Raw genomic sequence first — 17156 nt, 5'->3', positions numbered from 1 at the left:
TCTCCTACTTTCTGTCTCAACTGAAAGAAACAGGGCGGAACGGTGGCGCAGAGGTTAGTACTACTGCCTCATGGTGCCAAGGACCAGGGTTTTATCCCAGCCCGGGTCACTGTCCATGTGGAGTTTGCACAATCTCCCTTTGTCTGCGTGGGCCTCACCCCCACAACCCAAAGATGTGCAGATAGGTGGATTGGTCACGCTTAATTGCCCCTTAATGGGGAAAAAAATGAACTGGGAACTTGAAATTTATTTTTTTAAACTGATAGAAACATGCCTTTGGAATGTGGCATTTGGCATCACCACATAAACGTGCAAAGATTTCATTGCACGTTCATAGTCTGGTTTAGCACAGTGGCTGGTTTAGCACAGTGGGCTAAACAGCTGGCTTGCAATGCAGAACAATGCCAGCAGCGTGGGTTCAATTCCCGTACCGGCCTCCCCGAACAGGCGCCGGAATGTGGCGGCTAGGGGCTTTTCACAGTAACTTAATTGAAGCCTACTTGTGACAATATGCCATTTATAATAATAATAATTATTATTATTAATAGTCCACCTTCCCTCCCGCATCCCTTGCCATCGCAACGCACTGAACAACAATAAGGCCCATTGCTGTGCTTTCTGCGCCACGTCCAAAAACAGACCGCAATTGTCAGCACAGGCTTCAAACTCCTCCAGGCGACACTTCCCAGTTCACGCTGACAGTCCCCTGCCAGATCAGATGGTTCAATTCTCCAGACGGCAGACACGATCAGCAGCAGCAAACGCCATGACACAATCCTAAATATCTCTGCATTTCTCCTCGCCGCCATTGCCGCATCTCAGGCTGAAGGAACAAAGTTCAAAGTCACAGATTTAGCCTTCATGTTGGCTAACTTCTGACAATGTACTATCTGACCTTGGCTAACCTTCATCAGTACGCAACATGTGACACAGTACAACCCAAGTAGCCAAAGGCATCTGGTTGCCATTCTGACAATAACTGCACATTTGAAGAAGTATGATAGAATTAAGGACAGTCAACACAGATTTGTAAACGATGCGTCATGCTCGATTATTTCCACGGAATTCTTTGAAAAATTCGGGTTAAAGGAAGAATGAATTGAATTTGGATTTTCAAGAACTGTTTGGCAAAATGCCACCTAAGGGACTTGTTGCATTAATTAAAGTCAAAGATATCTGGGTAGGAGAGGGGAAGGTGTCGGACATATACCAGGAGCTGCAGGAGGTGGAGGAAGCCTCAGTGGAGGAGTTGAAGGGCAAGTGGGAGGAGGAGCTAGGCGAGGTGCTAGATGCGGGCCTGTGGGCTGATGCCCTGGACAGGGTGAATTCGTCCGCATCATGTGGCAGGCTCAGTTTAATTCAGTTTAAGGTGGTGCACCGGGCTCACATGACGACGGCGAGAATGAGCAAGTTCTTTGGGGTGGAGGGCAGGTGCCCGAGATGTGCGGGGAGTCCGGCGAACCATATCCATATGTTTTGGGCATGCCCGGCGCTTAAAGAATTCTGGCAGGGGTTTACAAGGGCTATGTCCAGGATTTTGGACACGCGGGTGAAGTCGAATCCAACAATAGTGATATTTGGGGTGTCGGAGGAGCCGGGAGAGCAGGAAGCGAAAGAGGCCGAGGTGTTGGCCTTTTCCTCCCTGGTAGCCCGGAGATGGATCTTGTTAATGTGGAGGGACTCGAAACCCCCGAGCATGGAGACCTGGGTCAGTGATATGGTGGGGTTCCTCAGCCTGGAGCGAATAAAGTTCGTCTTGAGAGGGTCCTTGCTGGGGTTCTCCAGGCGGTGACAACCTTTCCTTGACTTTCTAGGGGGGCGATAAAATGTCAGCAGCAGCAGCAACGTGTGGGGGGGGGGAAACTCAGGTGGGGGGAATTGTCTAGTTAATGTGTATTTGCGTTTTGTATAATGATAACAACCACCTAGTTTTGTTAAATATTTTTCATTTATTTTTCTGTTATGTAAAAATTTTGATTGAAAAAAGCTTTAACAAAAACAATTTTAAAAAATAATAAAGTCAAAGATATTCAAAGATACAGGAAAGGCTGAAGGATAGAGAGCAGAGGCTATGACTAAATGAATTCTCTTGGGACTGATAAGAGGTGCAGGGGCTTGCCCGTGGATGTGCGTTGGAACCTCTCTTGTTCTCTCGATAAACAAATGACTTGCACAACAGCAGTAATGATGTTCAATTTTGCTCATCTTAAACTGTGGGAAAAAGTGCAGGAGGTTGCAAGATGAGTCAGGCAGATTAAGGAAGTTGGCAGATGTGCGCCGCATGCAATTCAACATACATGGGTAGAAGCAGTACATTTTCAGAGTGGGGATGGGGACAGAGTGCATTCATTCTCCAAATAATCAAATTAATCATCAAGGGGGAGGAAGAGAGAGATCCAGGAGTCTATGAAAAATACAATATTGGAGCATTAAACATAAAACAAAGAGGTGACATGCATCTTGAGACAATTTTTAGGGTGCTGTTCATGGGAATGTCAAAAGACTTGGGACAGGATTTTTAGAATGCTTACAGCACAGGAGACCATTTGGGCGATCATGTCTGTGTTGGCCCCTCTGAAAGAGCAACTCATCTCGTCCCAGTCCCCTGCCCTTTCTCCATAAGCCCGTTTATTTTTCTTTCCAGGTAATTATTCAATTCTCTTTCGTAGGCTTTGATTGGACCTGCATCTACCAAACTCTAAGGCAACGTCATCCAAATCCTAACCACTCAACTGTGTGAAAGTATTTTTCCTCATGGTGCTGTTGCTTCTTTATCCAACCACCTAAAATCAGTGTGCTCTGGTTCTCAATCTTTCCACCAATAGGAACTGTCTCTCCCTTTCTCGGACTCTCGGGCCAAATCATAATTTTGAACAACTCTATCAATTCTCCCCTCAACTTCCTCTTCAAGGAAAACAGTTCCACCTTCTCCAATCTATCTAACTGAAGTTAGTCATTCCTGGAACCATTCTCTACTGCCTTCCCATCCGGAACTGGAGACAATGAGCTCGAACTTGTGTGGAGTAGTAGTTACGACCAATGTGCCACTCCGCTCCGGTTTACTTGCATTAAAATCCAGTGACCTCCCAACTCAGGCCAGGTGAGAAAATTGTAGTGCAGCAGGTTCCGGAGGCCTCAGGTCGAGTGCAGGGAAATCGCAGGAAAGGAGGACATGCCCCCCTTTGTTTTTTCACAGCACCAGCTGCCGTAAAGTAGACATGTTTAGTGGTAAACTTTGAGAAGCCAGGGGGAAGGCAAGTAGGTAGGAACGTTGGAGAGGAGCATTCAGTGGGAGAGGGTGGGTGGTCAGCGGGTAGGTGGGAGGGGGCAGAGGAATTGCAGTAGAGTGGCTGGTTGGGGACCAGGTGATCATTTGGGGGAGCTGGTCGGGTGGTCAGTGGAGATGGAGTTGCCGGATGGTCAGGAAGTTTGGGGGGGGGGCAGAAAGAGGGATGTCAGTGGGCCCAGTGGGTCAAGGCGGTTGACCGGGGCAATTTAAATCGAAGTATCGGATGGCAGGCCAATTGCATAAAGGAATTTTAAATTTTCTAGGCAATTGCTACACAATCCTTTCATGCGCACATCTTTGGGATACACACACACACATACACAGTGCCTCCCCCTGGGAGATCAATACTCCATAGAACCATAGAATCCCTACTGTGCCGAAGGAGGCCATTCAACCCTTCGAGTTTGCACCAAAACTCTGAAAGAGCACCCTACCTAGGCCCACTCTCCCACCCTATCCCTGTAACCTCACCTGGCCTGAAATCCCTAGATACGAAGGGGCAATTATAACATGGCCAATCCACCTAACCTGCAGATCTTTGGACTGTGGGAGGAAACCGGTGCTCCCAGAGGAAACCCACGCACACACCGTTTCACAATGAAAACGATTGCCAGACCTCCCTGGTCTAGCTGCAAATATCCCTCCTCAGCTGTTGTCAGCATGCTTGATGCAATTCTAATGAGTTTTTCAGATCCGTCCTCCATCAGATGACAGAGTACTGCCCTGACGCCAAAAGGCGAGGCGTCACATGACAGAATGACCTCTCTTATCTGATCATAAGACCATAAGACATAGGAGCGGAAGTAAGACCATTCGGCCCATCGAGTCAACTCCACCATTCAATCATGGCTGATTTCAACTCCATTTACCCGCTCTCTCTCCATAGCCCTTAATTCCTCGAGAAATCAAGAATTTATCAACTTCTGTCTTAAAGACACTCAACGTCCCGGCCTCCACCGCCCTCTGTGGCAATGAATTCCACAGACCCACCACTCTCTGGCTGAAGAAATTTCTCCTCATCTCTGTTCTAAAGTGACTCCCTTTTATTCTAAGGCTGTGCCCTCGGGTCCTAGTCTCCCCTGCTAATGGAAACAACTTCCCTACATCCACCCTATCTAAGCCATTCATTATCTTGTAAGTTTCTATTAGATCTCCCCTCAACCTCCTAAACTCCAATGAATATAATCCCAGGATCCTCAGACGTTCATCGTATGTTAGGCCTACCATTCCCGGGATCATCCGTGTGAATCTCCGCTGGACCCGCTCCAGTGCCAGTATGTCCTTCCCGAGGTGTGGGGCCCAAAATTGCTCACAGTATTCTAAATGGGGCCTAACGAATGCTTTATAAAGCTTCAGAAGTACCTGCTTTTATATTCCAAGCCTCTTGAGATAAATGACAACATTGCATTTGCTTTCTTAATTACGGACTCAACCTGCAAGTTTACCTTTAGAGAATCCTGGACTAGGACTCCCAAGTCCCTTTGCACTTCAGCATTATGAATTTTGTCACCGTTTAGAAAATAGTCCATGCCTCTATTCTTTTTTCCAAAGTGCAAGACCTCGCACTTGCCCACGTTGAAATTCATCAGCCATTTCTTGGACCACTCTCCTAAACTGTCTAAATCTTTCTGCAGCCTCCCCACCTCCTCCATACTACCTGCCCCTCCACCTATCTTTGTATCATCGGCAAACTTAGCCAGAATGCCCCCAGTCCCGTCATCTAGATCGTTAATATACAAAGAGAACAGCTGTGGCCCCAACACTGAACCCTGCGGGACACCACTCGTACCCGGTTGCCATTCCGAAAAAGAACCTTTTATCACAACTTACTGCCTTCTGCCTGACAGCCAATTGCCAATCCATGTTAGTACCTTGCCTCGAATACCATGGGCCCTTATTTTACTCAGCAGTCTCCCGTGAAGCACCTTATCAAAGGCCTTTTGGAAGTCAAGATAGATAACATCCATTGGCTCTCCTTGGTCTAACCTATTTGTTATCTCTTCAAAGAACTCGAACAGGTTTGTCAGGCACGACCTCCCCTTACTAAATCCATGCTGACTTGTCCTAATCCGACCCTGCACTTCCAAGAGTTTAGAAATCTCATCCTTAACAATGGATTCTAGAATCTTGCCAACAACCAAGGTTCGGCTAATTGGCCTATAATTTTCCATCTTTTTCCTTGTTCCCTTCTTGAACAGGGGGGTTACAACAGCGATTTTCCAATCCTCTGGGACTTTCCCTGACTCCAGTGACTTTTGAAAGATCATAACTAACGCCTCCACTATTTCTTCAGCTATCTCCTTTAGAACTCTAGGATGTAGCCCATCTGGGCCTGGAGATTTATCAATTTTTAGACCTCTTAGTTTCTCTAGCACTTTCTCCTTTGTGATGGCTACCATATTCAACTCTGCCCCCTGACTCTCCTGAATTGTTGGGATATTACTCATGTCTTCTACTGTGAAGACTGACGCAAAGTACTTATTTAGTTCCTCAGCTATTTCCTTGTCTCCCATCACTAGATTACCAGCATCATTTTGGAGCAACCCAATGTCTACTTTTGCTTCCCGTTTGTTTTTAATGTATTTAAAGAAACATTAACTATCATTCCTAATGTTACTGGCTAGCCTACCTTCATAATTGATCCTTTCTTTCCTTATTTCTCTCTTTGTTATCCTCGGTTTGTTTTTGTAGCCTTCCCAATCTTCTGACTTCCCACTACTCTTTGCCACATTATAGGCTTTCTCTTTTGCTTTGATGCATTCCCTAACTTCCTTTGTCAGCCATGGCTGCCTAATCCCCCCTCTGATAACCTTTCTTTTCTTTGGGATGAACCTCTGTACTGTGTCCTCAATTACTCCCAGAAACTCCTGCCATTGCTGTTCTACTGTCTTTCCCACTAGGCTCTGCTCCCAGTCGATTTTCGTCAGTTCCTCCCTCATGCCCCTGTAGTTACCTTTATTTAACTGTAACACCTTTACATCTGATTCTACCTTCTTTCTTTCAAATTGGAGATTGAATTCTACCATATTATGATCACTGCCTCCCAAGTGTTCCCTTACTTTAAGATCTTTAATCAAGTCTGGCTCATTACATAACACTAAGTCCAGAATGGCCTGTTCCCTCGTGGGCTCCATCACAAGCTGTTCCAAAAAGCCCTCCTGTAAACATTCAATGAATTCCCTTTCCTTGGGTCCACTGGCAGCATTATTTACCCAGTCCACCTGCATATTGAAGTCCCCCATGAGCACTGTGACCTTGCCTTTCTGACATGCACTTTCTATTTTGTGGTGCATTTTGTGCCCCCGGTCCTGACCACTGTTAGGAGGCCTGTACATAACTCCCATTATGGTTTTTTTGCCTTTGTGGTTCCTCAACTCTACCCACACAGACTCCACATCATCTGACCCTATGTCGTTTAGTGCTATTGATTTCATTTCATTCCTAATTAACAAGGCAACCCCGCCCCCTCTGCCCACCTCTCTGTCTTTTCACTAGGTTGTGAATCCCTGGATGTTTAAATGCCAGTCATGAACCCCCTGCAACCATGTCTCTGTGATGCCTACCACATCATACCTGCCAGTCACAATCTGGGCCACAAGCTCATCTACCTTGTTCCGTACACTGTGCGCATTTAAATATAGCACCTTTAATTCTCTATTGACCGTCCCTTTTTGTTTTCTTAGTGTGGTGGACCTTGGTTTACTGAGCCTTTCCATACACTGTGTCATATTTTGTGGGATGAGGACTATCGTAACCTCTCCTGAGTTCTGTCTTTTCATGCTTTTTTGTATTCCTAAGCAGCTCGCTTCCCACTGATTACTTCACCTCTTGGTTCCCTGACTTTCCCTTCCCCCCCAATCTCTAGTTTAAAGTCCTATTGACCACCCTATTTACTCTTTTCGCCAGAACACTGGTCCCAGCTCGGTTCAGGTGGAGACCATCCCAACGGTATCGGTCCCCCCTGTCCCAAAACTGATGCCAGTGTCCCATGAAAAGGAACCCCTCTTTCCCACACCACTCTTTCAGCCACGTGTTAACTTCCCTTATTCTTGCCTCCCTATGCCAATTTGCACGTGGCTCGGGCAGTAATCCGGAGATTATGACCCTTGAGGACCTGTTTTTTTTAGTTTGAATCCTAGCTCTTTATAATCTCTAAACAGGTCCTCTTTTCTAGACTTGCCTATGTTGTTGGTACCGACATGGACCACAACAACTGGATCCTCCCCCTCCCTCTCCAGTATCCTTTCAAGCAGGTCAGAGATGTCCCGCACCCTAGCACCGGGCAGGCGGGACTCTTTATCCTGCTCACAAAGGATACTATCTATACCCCTGATAATAGAATCCCCTACAACTACAACTTGCCTATTCACTCTCTCCCTTTGAATGGCCTGCTGAACCATGGTGCCTTGGTCAGCTGACTCATCCTTCCTGCAGCCCTGTTCGACATCCACACAGGGAGCAAATGCCTCATACCTGTTGGACAGGGTCAAGGGCTGAGGCTCCTGAGTTCCTGACTGCTGGTTCCCTTTACCTGCCTGATTTGCAGTCACACCCTGCTGTCCCTGGCACTGACAGGATTTAAACTACTTACTCTGACAGGTGTGACTGCCTCCTGAAACACAGTGTCCAGGTAAGTCTCCCCCTCCCGGATGTGCCTCAGTGTTTGAAGCTCAGACTCCAGCTCATCAACTCTGAGCCGGAGCTCTTCGAGCAGCCAACACTTACTGCAGATGTGGTCGCTGCAGCTCGCAATGGGATCTGCCAGCTCCCACATCAAGCAGCTCAAGCACATCACCTGACCAGCCATCACTAATTAATTAATTAGTTTAATTTAAGTTTACGAGTTTAGCTGTGTGTTTTTTTTTTTAAATTTGGGGCAGATTTGCTATCAACCAATCAGATCACAGCTTCCCTCTGACGTCACTTTTGGAAAAAAGACAAACAACTGGAAAACAAAGTTACCGTTAGGTTTTTATACTCACAGAGACTGCTGCTCCTCCTCTGAACGGCTCCCGAAATTAGGCCCGAAGAAAGAGAGAGAACAAAACAGTCGGGAAAAGCACCTTCTCCCACTCTTCACCGAATTATCTCACTGCACCAAATTACCAAATTCTCACTCTGTCTGTGTCTCACTCAATCAGGCTGTGTCTCCTTGACCAGCGCAATGCTTACTAAGTGCGCTTTCTGTCTGTCTTTTATACAGACTTTAGGATGACTCACACTAAAACATCACAGAGAAGAATACAATGTGTACCTTTGTGCCCCTTAACAGGCCTCAGGTGACTGCCAGATAACTGCCACTCAGCAATTAGGGTGGGGGCAGCTTCAGCCAATCAGACACTAATCTACACTGCACTTTTAACTGAAAAACAGCAAAATTAGATTAACCACTTACCTTTCCTGGTTACCTCACTGCACCAAATTCTCACTCTGTCTGTGTCTCACTCACTCAGGCGGTGTCTCCTTGACCTGCGCAGTGATCAACGTGAACCAGCAAATAAGCGGATTGCAGAAACGCTTTCAAGTGCTTGAAAGCCTTCTCTTGTGCTGGCCTCTACTTCCATTTGGTCACTTTGTGGAGCAGCAGATACAGTGGCACCAACATTGTTGAAAGGTCTGGCAGAAAATTCCCACAGTTCTTCACGGAACTCAGAAATGATCGGAGTTCGGACACATTCTTGAGATTTGGAGTTTGCTTGATAGTTCAAACTATTTCCTCCACAGGGGATAGACCCTGCACTGTATGTCCCAGATATTCCACATTGTGCCTGGAAGATGCTTTTGCTACACTTCAGACACAGACCCGCCTCTGAAAATCTCTGTAACACGTGATCCAAGTTATTGATGTGCGCCTCCCCAGTTTTCCCTGCGATCAGGATAGCGTCCAAATAAACTGCCACACGGGGAATCCCCTGCAACAGATTGTTCATTATCCTTGGGCAAATTGGAAAACACACCAAAACCAGACGGCTGTATTTGAACAAACCCTTGTGGGTGTTGATTGTGACAGTGTTTTGAGTCCTCCTTTAACAAGAGCTGTTGGCAAACTTGACTCATGTCAAGTTTGGGGAAGGTCTTGCCCCTCTGTCAGAGTTGAAAACAGATCTTCTACCCCAGCAACGGGCAAGTGTCCAGTTTGGAAACCTGATTAATGGAAGTTTGTAACCTCTACATCTATGCACAGTACCATCACGTTTAAAAACTGGTACAATTGGAACTGCCCAACGTGAGAACTGAATGGGTTCAATGGTTCCTAGCCTCTGCAGCCGCTCTAACACTTCTGCCACTTTCCCTTTCATGGTGCAGGGGACTGTCCTGGGCTTGAAAATGCAAGGAGTACCCTGAGGATCAATGAACAATTTAACTGCAGTGTCCCGCAATGTACAGTTTGTCTCTGAAAACCACAGGATATTGCTGAATGACTTTTTCTGTCACTTTTGTGTGTTTTTTCTCACTCCAGTCCAACAGAATTTTCCTGAACCAGCCACGCCAGAGTAGACTAGGTCAGTGCCCTTTTACTACCACGAGCCGTGCTCTTGCTTCTTGACTGTTATGCACAATGTCCACCTGAAACGCTCCAAGTAATGGTACAGACTCACCAGTGTAAGATAGAAGGTTGATCCCTGCCTGAGTAAGAGAAGCACCTGCTTATAGCCCCAAATCCTCCTGAAGATCTCCTCACTGATGGCAGATGCAGAGTCTCCTTGTCCACCTCTCTATTAAGTTGCTGTCCATTGATCTCCACTGTAGAATAAATAGGCTCTGCGTGCACCTCACTTAAATTGAACATGTGGTAGCTGCTCTTCCTGCTCTGTGCTTTCCAGGTGATGCGTAGCAGACTGTGGCTTCTTTGAATCTGAAATTCCCTGCCCGGAGACGTGGATAGAACAGGGGCAGGAATGGTTGTTGGAGGTTCCGGGGTTTAGATGTTTCAGTAAGATTAGGGCAGGTGGTAAAAGAGGTGGAGGAGTAGCATTGTTAATCAAGGATAGTATAATGGCTGGAGAAAGGCAGTTTCAGGAGGATCTGTCTACTGAGGTAGTGTGGGCTGAAGTTAGAAATAGGAAATGAGCGGTCACTTTGATAGGAGTTTTCTATAGACTCCCAAACAGTAACAGAGATGAGGAGGAAAAGATTGCAATGCAGATTTTGGATCGGTGCGGTAGTCACAGAGCAGTTGTCATGGGTGACTTTAACTTCCCAAATATTAATTGGAACCACTATAATTTGAATAGTTTGGATGGAGCTGTTTTTATCCAGTGTGCGCAGGAAGGTTTCCTCACACAATATGTGGATAGACCGACAAGAGGCGGGGCCCATTGGATTTGGTACTGGGTAATGAACCGGGCCAAGTGTTAAATTTGGTTGTGGGAGAGCACTTTGGAGAAGGTGACCACAATTCGGTGACTTTCACTATAGCAATAGAGAGGGATAGGAACATACGTCAGGGCAAGGTTTATAACTGGGGGAAGGGTAATTACGATGCGATTAGGCAAGAATTGAGGAGCATAAGATGGAAACAGGAACTGTCAGGGATAGGCACAATTGAGATGTGGAGCTTGTTCAAGGAGCAAATACTGCGTGTCCTTGATATGCATGTCGCTGTCAGGCAGGGAGGAAATGGTCGAGTGAGGGAACCATGGTTTACAAAAGAGTTTGAATGTCATGTCAAGAGGAAGAAGGAGGCTAATGTAAGGATGAGAAAGTTAGGGCACTTGAGGGATATAAGATAGCTAGGAAGGAGCTCAAGAAAGGGCTTAGGAGAGCTAAGAGGGGGCATGAGAAGTCCTTGATTGGTAGTATCATGGAAAACCCCAAGGCTTTTTACACTTGTGAGGAATAAAAGAATGACCAAGGTGAAGTTAGGGCAGGTCAAGGCTAGTAGTGGCAACGTGTCCTTGGAGTCTGAAGATATAGGAGAGGCCCTAAATGAATACTTTTCTTCAGTGTTCGCAAAGAAGAGGGGCTATGTTGTTGAGGAGGTTAGTGCGATACAGGCTGGTAGGCTGGAGGAGGTAGATATTCGGAAGGAAGATGCGTTAGAAATTTTGAGAAGCCTGAGGATAGATAAGTCCCTTGGGCTTAATGGTATATATCCTAGGATTCTTTGGGAGGCGAGGGATGAGATTGCAGAGCCTTTGGATTTGATCTTTATGTCCTCACTGTCTACAGGAATAGTGCCAGAAGACTGGAGAGAGGCAAATGTTGTCCCCTTGTTCAAGCAAGGGAATAGGTATAACCCTGGGAATTATAGGCCGGTTAGTCTCACTTCGGTCATAGGGAAATTATTGGAAAGGATCCTGAGGGATAGGATTTATGATCATTTGAAAAGATACAGCTTAATCCAGGATAGTCAGCACGGATTTGTGAGGGGTAAGTCTTGCCTCACAAGTTTGATTGTATTCTGAGGAGGTAACTAAGTACATAGATGAAGGTAGAACAGTTGGTGTCATATACATGGATTTTAGTAAGGCGTTTGATAAGGTGCCCCATGGTCAGCTCATGCAGAAAGTAAGGATGCATGGCATAGAGGGGAATTTGGCCAATTGGATCAGTAACTGGCTATCACATAGAAGACAGAGGATGGTGGTAGATGGTAAATTTTCATCCTGGAGCCCAGTCACCAGTGGTGTACCACAGGGATCAGTGCTGGGTCCTCTGCTATTTGTGATTTTTATCAATGACTTGGATGATGGAGTTGAAGGATGGGTTAATAAATTTGCTGATGACACCAAGATTGGTGGAGTAGTGGATGAGGTGCAGGGCTGTTGTAGGCTGCAAAGAGACATTGATAGGATGCAGAGCTGGGCTGAAAAGTGGCAGTTGGAGTTTAACCCTGATAAGTGTGAGGGGATGCATTTTGGTAGGACAAATTTGAATGTGGATTACAGGGTTAACGGCAGGGTTCTGAAGAATGTGGAGGAGCAGAGAGATCTCGGAGTTCATGTCCATCGATCTCTGAAAGTTGCCACCTAAGTGGATAGAGCCGTGAAGAAAGCCTATAGTGTGTTAGCATTTATTAACAGGGGGATTGAGTTTAAGAGCCGTGAGGTTATGCTGCAGCTGTACAAGACCTTGGTTAGACCACATTTGGAGTATTGTGTGCAGTTCTGGTCACCTCATTACAGGAAGGATGTGGAAGCTTTGGAAAGTGCGCAAAGGAGATTTATCAGGATGCTGCCTGGTTTGGAGGGTAGGTCTTATGAGGAAAGGTTGAGGGAGCGTGGGCTTTTCTCATTGGAGTGAAGGAGGATGAGAGGTGACTTAATTGAGGTGTATAAGATGATGAGAGGGAGAGAGTGGACGTTCAGCGACTTTTTCCTCGGGTGGATGTAGCTGTTACAAGGGGGCATAACTATAAGGTTCATGGTGAAAGATAGAGGAGGGATGTCAGAGGTAGGTTCTTTACTCAGAGAGTGGTTGGGCCGTGGAATGCACTCCCAGCTATGGTAGTGGAGTCGGACACTTTAGAAACTTTCAAGAGGTTATTGGATAGACATATGGAGTGCACTAGAATGATTGGGAGTAGGTTGATTTGATCTTAGTTTCAGACTAGTTCGGCACAACATCATGGGCTGAAGGGCCTGTACTGTGCTGTACAGTTCTATGTTCTATCACGTTGCACCTCAAAGTGCTTTCTTTTGTCCTTTTTAATCCTCGCCGCCAGAAAGATGTAGTAACTTGACTACAAGGTAGCCAAATGCGCTGTAAAAGTTAAATCTTCTTTACTTCAGAAAACATTGAGGTAATAATACAATTTGGCTTCAACAGCAGCTAAACAAAAGCTACACACAAGCTCTTCATGGCTAAACTGAAAACCTGCACAAGACCACACTCCCACTGACGTCACACGTTAAGACACATAATCAAATCGGAAGAAGTTTCTTAAAACAGTTACCTATAGAATTGCCTCTGGCAACTCCAGTGACAAGAAGCACTGGCAGATTATCCAAGTTGCTTGTGTCATTGGTCTCTGCTCACAGGATGAATACTTGTCTGAGCAGCATTAATAGTTAACCCACATACTGGCATAAATTCGGCTTTGTTAACATGATCGGGGGCAATTTTAATGTATTCCGATTCGAAAGGAGACAACCGATGCTTGGCTAAAGCAGATAATGAACGTTTGGAAAACAACAAATTGCATTTCTATAGGAGCGTTAACAGTGTGAATCAGGGGTTCTCAAACTGGAGTCCTCGGAACCCAGACTGTCGGTGACAAGGTGGGTGCGTTTTTGAAAACTGAAATATGCTACAGAGCTATTGTCCAATCAGTTGTTGGCTATTGGACGAGCCTGGATAGAGGAGCATCAGAAGAGAGGGACTCAGAGCGGGCACTGGGGGGGGGGGGGGGTCAATGCAGGCCTCGGGGCAAAGGAGAGAGAGAGATAGCGATGAGAGAGATGAGGAGAGAGAGAGATGAGGAGAGAGAGAGAGAAACAGAGAGAGACAGACGAGAGAGACGAGGAGAGAGAGAGTGAGCCGAGGCAAGAGTGAGCCGAGGCAAGAGTGAGCCGAGGCAAGAGTGAGCCGAGGCAAGAGTGAGCCGAGGCAAGAGTGAGCCGAGGCAAGAGTGAGCCGAGGCAAGAGTGAGCCGAGGCAAGAGTGAGCCGAGGCAAGAGTGAGCCGAGGCAAGAGTGAGCCGAGGAAAGAGTGAGCCGAGGAAAGAGTGAGCCGAGGAAAGAGTGAGGCGAGGAAAGAGTGAGCCGAGGAAAGAGGAGTAGAGAGAGAAACAGAGAGAGAGAGACAGAGAGAGCCGAGGAGAGAGAGAGCCGAGGAGAGAGAGAGCGAGAGCCGAGGAGAGAGAGAGCGAGAGCCGAGGAAAGAGAGAGCGAGAGCCGAGGAAAGAGAGAGAGAGAGCAGAGGAAAGAGAGAGCGAGAGCCGAGGAAAGAGAGAGCGAGAGCCGAGGAAAGAGAGAGCGAGAGCCGAGAGCCGAGAGAGAGAGAGAGAGAGAGAGAGAGAGAGAGAGAGAGAGAGAGAGAGAGAGAGAGAGCGAGAGAGAGAGCGAGAGCGAGAGCGAGAGCAGAGGAAAGAGAGAGCGAGAGCCGAGGAAAGAGAGAGACAGAGCCGAGGAAAGAGAGAGCCGAGGAAAGAGAGAGCCGAGGAAAGAGAGAGAGAGAGCCGAGGAAAGATAGAGAGAGCGAGAGCCGAGAAAAGAGAGCGAGAGAGCGAGAGCCGAGGAAAGAGAGAGCGAGCCGAGGAAAGAGAGAGCGAGAGAGAGCCGAGAAAAGAGAGAGAGAGAGAGAGAGCCAAGGAAAGAGAGAGAGAGAGAGAGAGAGAGAGAGAGAGAGAGAGAGCCGAGGAAAGAGAGAGCCGAGGAAAGAGAGAGAGAGAGAGAGAGCCGAGGAAAGAGAGAGAGAGAGAGAGAGAGAGCCGAGGAAAGAGAGAGAGAGCCGAGGAAAGAGAGAGAGAGCCGAGGAAATAGAGAGAGAGCCGAGGAAAGAGAGAGAGAGCCGAGTAAAGAGAGAGAGAGCCGAGGAAAGAGAGAGAGAGCCGAGGAAAGAGAGAGAGAGCCGAGGAAAGAGAGAGAGAGCCGAGGAAAGAGAGAGAGAGCCGAGGAAAGAGAGAGAGAGCCGAGGAAAGAGAGAGAGAGCCGAGGAAAGAGAGAGAGAGCCGAGGAGAGAGAGAGAGAGAGTCGAGGAGAGAGGGAGAGAGTCGAGGAGAGAGAGAGCCGAGGAGAGAGAGAGAGAGCCGAGGAGAGAGAGAGAGAGAGCGCCGAGGAGAGAGAGAGAGCCGAGGAGAGAGAGAGCCGAGGAGAAAGAGAGAGAGCCGAGGAGAGAAAGAGCCGAGGAGAGAGAGAGCCGAGGAGAGAGAGAGCGGACAGAGAGAGAGAGAGAGAGAGAGAGAGAGCCGAGGAGAGAGAGAGCCGAGGAGAGAGAGAGAGAGCCGAGGAGAGAAAGAGCCGAGGAGAGAGAGAGAGAGAGCCGAGGAGAGAAAGAGCCGAGGAGAGAGAGAGCCGAGGAGAGAGAGAGCGGACAAAGAGAGAGAGAGAGAGAGAGAGAGAGAGCCGAGGAGAGAGAGAGCCGAGGAGAGAGAGAGCCGAGGAGAGAGAGAGCCGAGGAGAGAGAGAGCGCCGAGGAGAGAGAGAGCCGAGGAGAGAGAGAGAGCCGAGGAGAGAGAGAGCGGACAAAGAGAGAGAGAGAGAGCCGAGGAGAGAGAGAGAGAGCCGAGGAGAGAAAGAGCCGAGGAGAGAGAGAGAGAGCCGAGGAGAGAGAGAGAGAGCCGAGGAGAGAAAGAGCCGAGGAGAGAGAGAGCGGACAAAGAGAGAGAGAGAGAGAGAGAGAGAGAGCGCCGAGGAGAGAGAGAGCCGAGGAGAGAGAGAGCGCCGAGGAGAGAGAGCGCCGAGGAGAGAGAGAGCCGAGGAGAGAGAGAGCCGAGGAAAGAGAGAGAGCCGAGGAGAGAGAGAGAGAGCCGAGGAGAGAGAGAGCCGAGGAGAGAGAGAGCCGAGGAGAGAGAGAGCGGACAAAGAGAGAGAGAGAGAGAGAGAGAGAGAGCCGAGGAGAGAGAGAGCCGAGGAGAGAGAGAGCCGAGGAGAGAGAGAGCCGAGGAGAGAGAGCGCCGAGGAGAGAGAGAGAGAGAGAGCCGAGGAGAGAGAGAGCCGAGGAGAGAGAGCGCTGAGGAGAGAGAGCGCCGAGGAGAGAGAGCGCCGAGGAGAGAGAGAGCCGAGGGGAGAGAGCGCCGAGGAGAGAGAGCGCCGAGGGGAGAGAGCGCCGAGGGGAGAGAGCGCCGAGGGGAGAGAGAGAGCGCCGAGGAGAGAGAGCGCCGAGGAGAGAGAGCGCCGAGGGGAGAGAGAGAGAGCCGAGGAGAGAGAGCGCCGAGGGGAGAGAGCGCCGAGGGGAGAGAGCGCCGAGGGGAGAGAGAGAGCGCCGAGGAGAGAGAGCGCCGAGGAGAGAGAGCGCCGAGGGGAGAGAGAGAGAGCCGAGGAGAGAGAGCGCCGAGGGGAGAGAGAGCCGAGGGGAGAGAGCGCCGAGGAGAGAGAGCGCCGAGGAGAGAGAGCGCCGAGGAGAGAGAGCGCCGAGGAGAGAGAGAGCCGAGGAGAGAGAGAGCCGAGGGGAGAGAGCGCCGAGGGGAGAGAGCGCCGAGGAGAGAGAGAGCCGAGGGGAGAGAGAGCCGAGGAGAGAGAGAGAGAGAGCCGAGGGGAGAGAGCGCCGAGGGGAGAGAGAGAGAGCCGAGGGGAGAGAGCGCCGAGGAGAGAGAGCGCCGAGGGGAGAGAGAGAGCCGAGGGGAGAGAGCGCCGAGGAGAGAGAGCGCCGAGGAGAGAGAGCGCCGAGGAGAGAGAGAGCCGAGGAGAGAGAGCGCCGAGGAGAGAGAGCGCCGAGGGGAGAGAGAGAGAGCCGAGGGGAGAGAGCGCCGAGGAGAGAGAGAGAGAGCCGAGGAGAGAGAGAGCCGAGGAGAGAGAGCGCCGAGGAGAGAGAGAGCCGAGGAGAGAGAGAGCCGAGGAGAGAGAGAGCCGAGGGGAGAGAGAGAGAGCCGAGGAGAGAGAGAGCCGAGGAGAGAAAGAGCCGAGGAGAGAAAGAGCCGAGGGGAGAGAGAGAGAGCCGAGGAGAGAGAGAGCCGAGGGGAGAGAGAGAGAGCCGAGGAGAGAGAGAGCCGAGGAGAGAAAGAGCCGAGGGGAGAGAGAGAGCGCCGAGGAGAGAGAGAGCCGAGGAGAGAAAGAGCCGAGGGGAGAGAGAGAGCGCCGAGGAGAGAAAGAGCCGAGGGGAGAGAGAGAGAGCCGAGGAGAGAGAGAGAGAGAGAGAGAGAGAGCCGAGGAGAGAGAGAGAGGGCCGAGGAGAGAAAGAGCCGAGGAGAGAGAGAGCGGACAAAGAGAGAGAGAGAGAGCCGAGGAGAGAGAGAGCCGAGGAGAGAGAGAGAGAGAGAGAGCCG

The 17156-nt window shown here is 49.1% G+C and overlaps 1 protein-coding gene across 6 annotated transcripts in view; it reads right to left on the bottom strand.

Moving 5' to 3' along the window:
• akt1 (v-akt murine thymoma viral oncogene homolog 1) overlaps positions 1-17156 on the bottom strand; it is a 236340-nt gene that overhangs the window by 46858 nt on the left and 172326 nt on the right. Inside the window, exon 1 of one of the 6 annotated variants that reach the window (XM_072489847.1) lies at positions 13188-13295. The exons of 4 other annotated variants lie outside the window; for them this stretch is intronic. The gene's annotated coding sequence lies outside the window, so the exon portion shown is untranslated. Of the gene's footprint in view, positions 1-13187; positions 13296-17156 lie in introns of those variants that run through there. One more of the 6 variants, XM_072489845.1, reaches the window with a different exon arrangement.

This window comes from Scyliorhinus torazame, chromosome 2 (genome assembly GCF_047496885.1).
Source record: "Scyliorhinus torazame isolate Kashiwa2021f chromosome 2, sScyTor2.1, whole genome shotgun sequence".
Taxonomy (NCBI): domain Eukaryota; kingdom Metazoa; phylum Chordata; class Chondrichthyes; order Carcharhiniformes; family Scyliorhinidae; genus Scyliorhinus; species Scyliorhinus torazame.
This window is presented reverse-complemented; position numbering and strand designations above follow the sequence as displayed.